General features: G+C 44.9%; 1 long non-coding RNA gene across 1 annotated transcript; it reads left to right on the forward strand.

Moving 5' to 3' along the window:
* Positions 1–933: 933 nt before the first annotated feature.
* On the forward strand, positions 934–5,764 carry LOC135378851 (uncharacterized). The gene is made up of 3 exons (XR_010418588.1): positions 934–1,141; positions 1,551–1,761; positions 4,902–5,764. It is a non-coding gene; the product is annotated as an uncharacterized LOC135378851 (long non-coding RNA).
* The last annotated feature ends 1,246 nt before the right edge of the window (positions 5,765–7,010 follow it).

The raw sequence follows: 7,010 nt of genomic DNA on the forward strand, positions 1-7,010 counted from the left end.
TCCAAACTTGTGTTGCGCATTGCGACAACAGCATACAACGAATCGAGAAGCATTGCATGACTACGTATTGCGGTTACCAGCTGTGATGGTTTCGAAATAAAAATAACAAAAAAAAGGCATAAAGACAAGAGGTATACTCACATCCTTTCAAAGTTGCGTCGTCGATGAAGGTCTGATCGGTCTCAGTCGTCGACAGCTAGCTTATAAGACCCTTCATTTTTGTTTTATTTCAAGGGAAGGAAGGATCACGTGAATGCATCGTGGACAGCTTCTCCTTTCGCAGGAGCAGCATGTGAAATGCGATACCTCTTGCCGACGCGCTCTTTTTTCTTCTTCTTTTGGTATGATAACACAACCGCGAAACACCCGTCTGGCTTTTTCCAAACGCTCTTTGGGAACACCAACCACACACACAAAAAAAAGAAACCGTTATCGCCCTCGCAAGATGAATTTTCGACTGGTGGTATACGCTGTCTGCCACGTACGAGCTTCCAGCAGTGAGTGTGCCACGTAAGAGCCAAGTGATGTGAGTATTTCAAACCATTTCTTGTGTTACAGTGTATCTTATAGCTAAATGAAATGCGGGCATGTATTTGTTTTAAATTCTTTTTATTGTTTCGCTCAGATGAGACAGCAGAGACATGGTAGCCGATTTCGAAAGAGTGATACCGTAACCGCTGTGCTTTCCATTCCCAATGAGTCTTGCAATATTGTACACATTGCCGGGACATCGTTCTATTACTTGCCTGGGTTCGAAGCTTATTTCACATAGCTTCGAGCACTCGAAGTTATAATAATTGTGCGCGACATTTGCTTCTTTCAAGCAATGCCATAGTTGACGTGTATCATTTTGCGACAGATTTACTCCGTATCTCGTCGGATGACCATTGCTGAGCCAAAGGCGTACGGCAGTTACTGCAGCTGGATATCGGTGGACGTAGATGTTATGGTCAATCTGAGTCACGGTAGTGCATTTTCCCTGTTTCAGTGTTGGTTTTGTAAATTCTGTTGTAGCTACGAAAACGAACAGGGAAACAGCACTCAGAAAGGACAAGGTGTAGCAGAACATCTCAGGACATCTATTTACCATGACGACCTACAGTAAAATGAGACAACTCGTCATGGATTTCAATATTTATTGGTAAGCGTCTTTGGGTGACAACCTATTTTGCAACAGGTCAATTGTCATGTCGTTTATGTACACAGCCAGGTAATGGTAGCCAGTCTTCATTGCGTAGTACATGATACATAGACTTTCGGCCACCAGTTGCATTACGTCGACGTCACGATCACCGTAATAGCTGAATATTGAGCTCCTCTGTTTTCCCCATTCGGAGACCAGGTCGAACGGGAGGTCGGATAGGTGCTCACACTTCCTGTGCACCCGGGCATACATTGTTTTTGAAGACTCCCACACAGTCTTTTTCGCGGGAAGGTTCAGAGGCAGGGACTGCAACAGGAAAATGTCTCTGGTTATCTTAAATGCTGCGACGAGCACTGTGTCGTCCGTTGACTTCGATGAACCGCATTCTAACACGTCATTCCAACAGGTATGAGGACGGCGACATTTTCCTTGGAGTTGATGATCCTGGGTAACGTCCCGCATGCCGCACACATCATCACCCGATTGAGACCAGGAATCGCCAGCGTTGGCTGGCTGTTCGACATCGGACCAGTGATCGCCAGTCATTTCGTCGTCGGTGGTGGCAGGTAGTTCTCCGGAACCCAAGTCCTTCTACGACTTCCAGAAGGTTGCAACAGGTACTGCACCTTTCCATTCCGAACGCGTCTTTTTATAATGCGGTGGCCCTTTCCAGGCTGCACACGTGTTAATTCGCTTGCATAAAATTGACCTTCAATAGGTTCTTCCTGCTGGTCACGTAAGAGATAGGTATTCGGGTAACCAATCTTGACTGCTCTCACCACAAAAATTTCACGCGTAAACGAACCAAGATAACTTTTGACTAACTGGTGTCTAGACTTTGCTATTCTGACAAACTGGCCAACGCGAAAACGTGGCTTCTCTGGGGGTTTGCTCGGAGTAGGATAGAGCTTTTGTCTAAATAAATGTTCATTTTCTTTGTTGACATCCACAGGTCGTGCCGACAGAGTTCTATGAACACGATGATTATATGCTTTGACTAGAGGCTGTAAAATTTTCAAGTACGATTTATGTCCCTGATATTCAAAAGCACGATGAAGTGGCGTCATAAGACTTCGAATAGATCGTTCTGCAATACTTGCTTTCGTATTTGAATTAGAGTGGAAGAGAGATATCCCTTTTGATTTTAAAAATGCTCCGACTGACTTATTGGTGAACTCTGTACCTCTGTCTGAATGAATCAGTCTCGGAGTCCCAATACGTCTAAAAGCGAGTCTCAGTCCACGTATAATTTCCGCTGCTCGTTTATTCTGCACAGGCACTACAGCAAGCATACGAGAAAATGCGTCGATACAAAACAAAAGATAGCGAAAACCCTTGTTGTATCTCGACAGTTTCTGAAGGTCTTTCAAATCTATTTGGAATATATCCTTCACACCCAAAACGATGGTCTTCCGGAACTGACGTGGTCGCTTAAGTTCTCTGAAGAGAGAGTACACATCACTGGTTTCCAGGAACTTGGCAACCTTCGCCGGCTTTTCACCGATCGCTCGTGCGAGTCGTTGAACACCACCTAGAGCACCAGGATGGTATACGTCCACGTAAGCAGCCATTAGCACAATTTTCTTCCACGAACACGAAGTCCGTCGAATGACAAGTAGGCATTTATAACGGCTGCCACGTCACCTTTGTACCAAGAGGGCGATCGATTGTGCAGTTCGTATTTTATAAGCTCGATGACGGAACTACTTGGAACAACGCGAGAATGACAGATAATCCTTCCCTCTTCATCTATCGCAAATACGGTCTTTAGCATCTGCAGAATGGCGAGGGCCTTCTTCCTGTGTCGTGCGGGAAAATGCGCCAGAATGTTTTCGTCCCGAAGGTAACCACAGTGTTCCTGTTGCGTTTCCAACGTGCTCAATACCGGTTCCATTCTCGAAGTCTGTTAGCCGCTCTTGTGACAACCGGAGAAATGCGTCGACGAGGTGTCTCAGGTGTGAACGTAGGACTACCGGCTGATGGCTCTGCAGTCTCCTTTTCAAGTCGAGATGGATGTACGATAAGTGTCGGTATATTTAGCTTGACCAATAGTGGTAGGATCCTCTCGAGATACGCGGGTCGCCACACATTTCGCGCTCTTGTGACCAAATAATAAACAAGGTCTACAACGTTGGTATTTGGTATTTGTTCACCATTGACAATGAGCTCAAACGTTTTACTATTCCAGCCGAGCACGGGTTTTAGTAAACGCAGTAATTGGCTTGCTCTCATCTTGTAGCCGCTGCTCATAAAATTAACGATGGCATCTTCCTCCTCGTCCGCTTGAATCTGTGTCTGCTCTCTTGTCGATGCCACATGATTTGTCTCCTCACCTGCTGCATTAGGCTGTCTTAATGTGTTCGCGGGAGGATGCAATAGCTTGTGCAAGTACTGGATGATCTCCTTGGCCTTGATATCATCAGGCTCCTGTTTATTCAATATCGACGGAATAGTGCTTTCCCGATAGGGAACAAGCTCGTATTTCTGCATTATTCAAATGCCGATTGCTTTTGCGATGCTTTTGCCCGCTAAACTTGAAACGAGACCTAACAAGGGGGGCAACAAAAATTGCAAAAACCCGCCGGACTGATGAAGAATCCGTTTAACTTTCTTCACATCTGCACGGTCTTGCCTGGAAGCCAGTGTCCTAATGGGTGTTGCAAAAGGCTGCAATTGCTTTTTAACTTTCGCCGGTACGTCGATGTTTCCTTTGCAGAGGTTCATACAAATCTCCCTGATTGTTCGTAGCTGTTCCCTGCTGGCATGTTGAATCAGGTTGTAACGATCTTCCCCTGTCTTTGCTTCAGCGATCATACGAAGGAAACGAATGTGTTTGTTAAGCCTTTTCATGACCTGTATACGATCTGTCTGTGATCATCCGGGAAAATGTTGGTCCACACCTTATAGTGATCGTTGCTCTGTTGAGACAAGTCGATAACTAAGTATGAGTATGGTTTCTGACAGGCATCTTTATATATCGTGGGCAACAAATCATTTCGCCCGAAAATCTGCCTGGACAGCATACGCAGCTGGTCTGTAGTGCGTGGTGAACGAAATAAAACGAGAGCCGTGCTATTGAATTGTATTGTGCGATACAAAGGGTCGTTGACGAACAGGTATTGCGAGATGAACACAGCCGTGATTGACAGGTGGTGACACCCAGCAATATAAAATTTGCAGATTTCTTTGAGTCTTTGCCGGTCGGCTAAACAGTCGTCAAATATAAATAATGAGTGGCTATAATTCTCCGGATCTGCAGGGATGTCTTGACTGAAATTTACTTCAGGAAGAGTATCGAATACCGGCTGCTTATAAAGATAGATATACCATATTTGCTTGAACGGTTTGTCAAAGAGGACAGCTCTGTGTTTAATTAGTCGTGCCACGAAGGTGGATTTCCCACTTTGACTAGCCCCTGAAATTGACACCGAGGCAGGCGTCACGAACCTAAAAGGTGCTATCACTGTCATTTCGTGCAAGGGAATGAAGTCTGGTCAAGATACGTTTCGTTAGATAAACAAGTCCGTGCTTGCAAACTGCAGGGAAAAAAAGCAAACTGCAAAGGTAGGTTCGACTGCAGAGTTGACGATGTAAAAAAAAAAAGAAGACTCCTCAAGGTTGCCATGCTGGCAACTTCTTATATAAAAACTGTCTGACGCTCAGCTCCTTCACTCTCGAACCTCCTTCTGAGGAGGTATGGTGTTCAGAATGATGAAATATTTTGCAGTGTTCTAACATGTGCTCCTTTTGTTTTCAGTCGGTCCAACGTGTCCGAAGGATCATCGTCGTCATCATTGCATCAGTGTACAAGTAAGCATCATGTCTTCGTCGATCTTGCATAAACTTGACAAGTTAAAGAAATGTGGAGAGTTTCAAAAAATGGCGACAATTCCTAAAAACATCAAGTATGATGTGGTTGATGTTAACAAAATTGAAACGAGGTATGGCGAGGCGGTCTACGTAGAAATTATGAAGGATCACGAGCACGTAAAGGTGTTCCTTCCAGCTCGGTTTCATAAACTAAGCACTCAAGACATCGAAGACATGAGGAACACGAGCGGACTCTGGATGGAGAAGAAAGAGCGAGTTGGAAAAGAGGGGAAACGTCTTCTTTCGCCAGACATCGTGTTCGGTCAATCCGAGTAAAAAAATAAAAAGAAATGGTGACATGCCACCTTTGTCCTCCGGCCGATCGGCAGCACTACACAACAGCGCTGGGACTTCAAGTTCATCTGGCTAACGTTCATAACCTTGCAACACCCTGTATCCCATTTTGTGAGACACTCTGTACGCTCCGCAACTATACCAACCGCTATGAGCTTCATCTACATGACAGAGACGACGACGGGCAGGATGTCAGCACATTCTTTCATGAAAACGGACGCTACCTTGCCGGTGTACTTCGACATTTCGGATTTCCGTTACGCTTTTATGTTTTGCTGAAGGCGGAACTCGGTCGACATACGCCTGAGGATGAGATCATATTTGTCACTCAATTTATTCCTTCGAGTGTGCATACGCTGTGGTCGGAACGAGACGTAGAACGTGCTGTCATTGAAGTAGGCACTGAAGTCACCAACAATTTAGAAAAGCTTGAAATGCAAGGGTCGGGATTTTTCTTATTTCAAATTCACGCCTGCATTCTTCATGTCGGTCGTCTCGCGCCACAGCTCATTGGTTGTACCGACTTTGAATCGCCAAATGAATTGAAAAAAAAGTGTCGGTGTCTTCTGAGTGTCGACCTTCACGAGGATAGTGAACAGAACATGTGTTTCGCATTTTGCGTACTTGCCGGTCTACATCCTGCAAAGGGTTCTTACAGACGCAGAGCTTCATCCTACAGGTCATACCTGTCTCAATATGTATTTCCAGAGACGTTTCCTGTAGTGTTCCCGAAAGATGTAGAAATGTTTGAGAAGCAGAACGATGTGAGCATTAACGTGTACGGTTATGACAAAGATGAAAAATATGTTTACCCGATTAAGGTTGTTGACGACCAGTGCAAGAAGCATGTCGATCTACTGCTGATTGACTTCCATTTTGTACTCATTACTAATTTCAATGCTTTGTTCACACCACCTGGTTATTTTCACTGCAAACGGTGTACGATGGGTTTCACCACCCCGGGTGTACTCGCCGATCATCTACTAATGTGTAAACAACAAAAAGTGTCCAAGACTATTTTTCCAAAGAAGGGTGAGACACTGTCGTTTGCCGGAGAGCATTTGATGTCGGAAGTTCCCTTCTACTGTGTATACGACTTTGAGAGTGTACTATCACCGTGTTCGGGAGGCGGGAATGTCTACGAGGAACACATCCCTTCATCCTTCTGTCTCCTCGTCATACGCTCATGCGATTCGTATGTCTTGAAGAAACATATTTACCGTGGTGCAGACTGCGTTTCCGTTTTCATGGAACTATTGCGTAATTTGCATGATGAGCTGTATGCGATGTTGCACGAGACTGTGCCCTTGCAAATGACCCCAGGAGACGAACTCCAACATTCTGAAGCCACTCACTGTAACATCTGTAAAGAACCATTCACTAAGAAGCAGAAAGTGCGAGACCATGATCACGTAAGTGGAGAATTTCACCAATCATTGTGTCAGGGATGTAATCTGAAACTGCGGATACCACGGAAAGTGCCCATCATTGCACATAATGCCAATTATGACCTCGGATTCATAGTAGCTCATCTGCACCTGCTTCGGAAGACAGATATCAGAGTGATAGCCTCCAGTTGTCAAAAGTTTAAGGCTATAGACATTGGTGTGTTCTGCTTCATAGACTCGTTAAGCTTCCTCAATGCTAGTCTCGACACATTGACGAAAAATCTATGTGACAAAGGTGAATCTAACTTCAGGTG

The sequence above is a fragment of the Ornithodoros turicata genome, chromosome 1 (genome assembly GCF_037126465.1).
Source record: "Ornithodoros turicata isolate Travis chromosome 1, ASM3712646v1, whole genome shotgun sequence".
Classification (NCBI taxonomy): Eukaryota; Metazoa; Arthropoda; class Arachnida; order Ixodida; family Argasidae; genus Ornithodoros; species Ornithodoros turicata.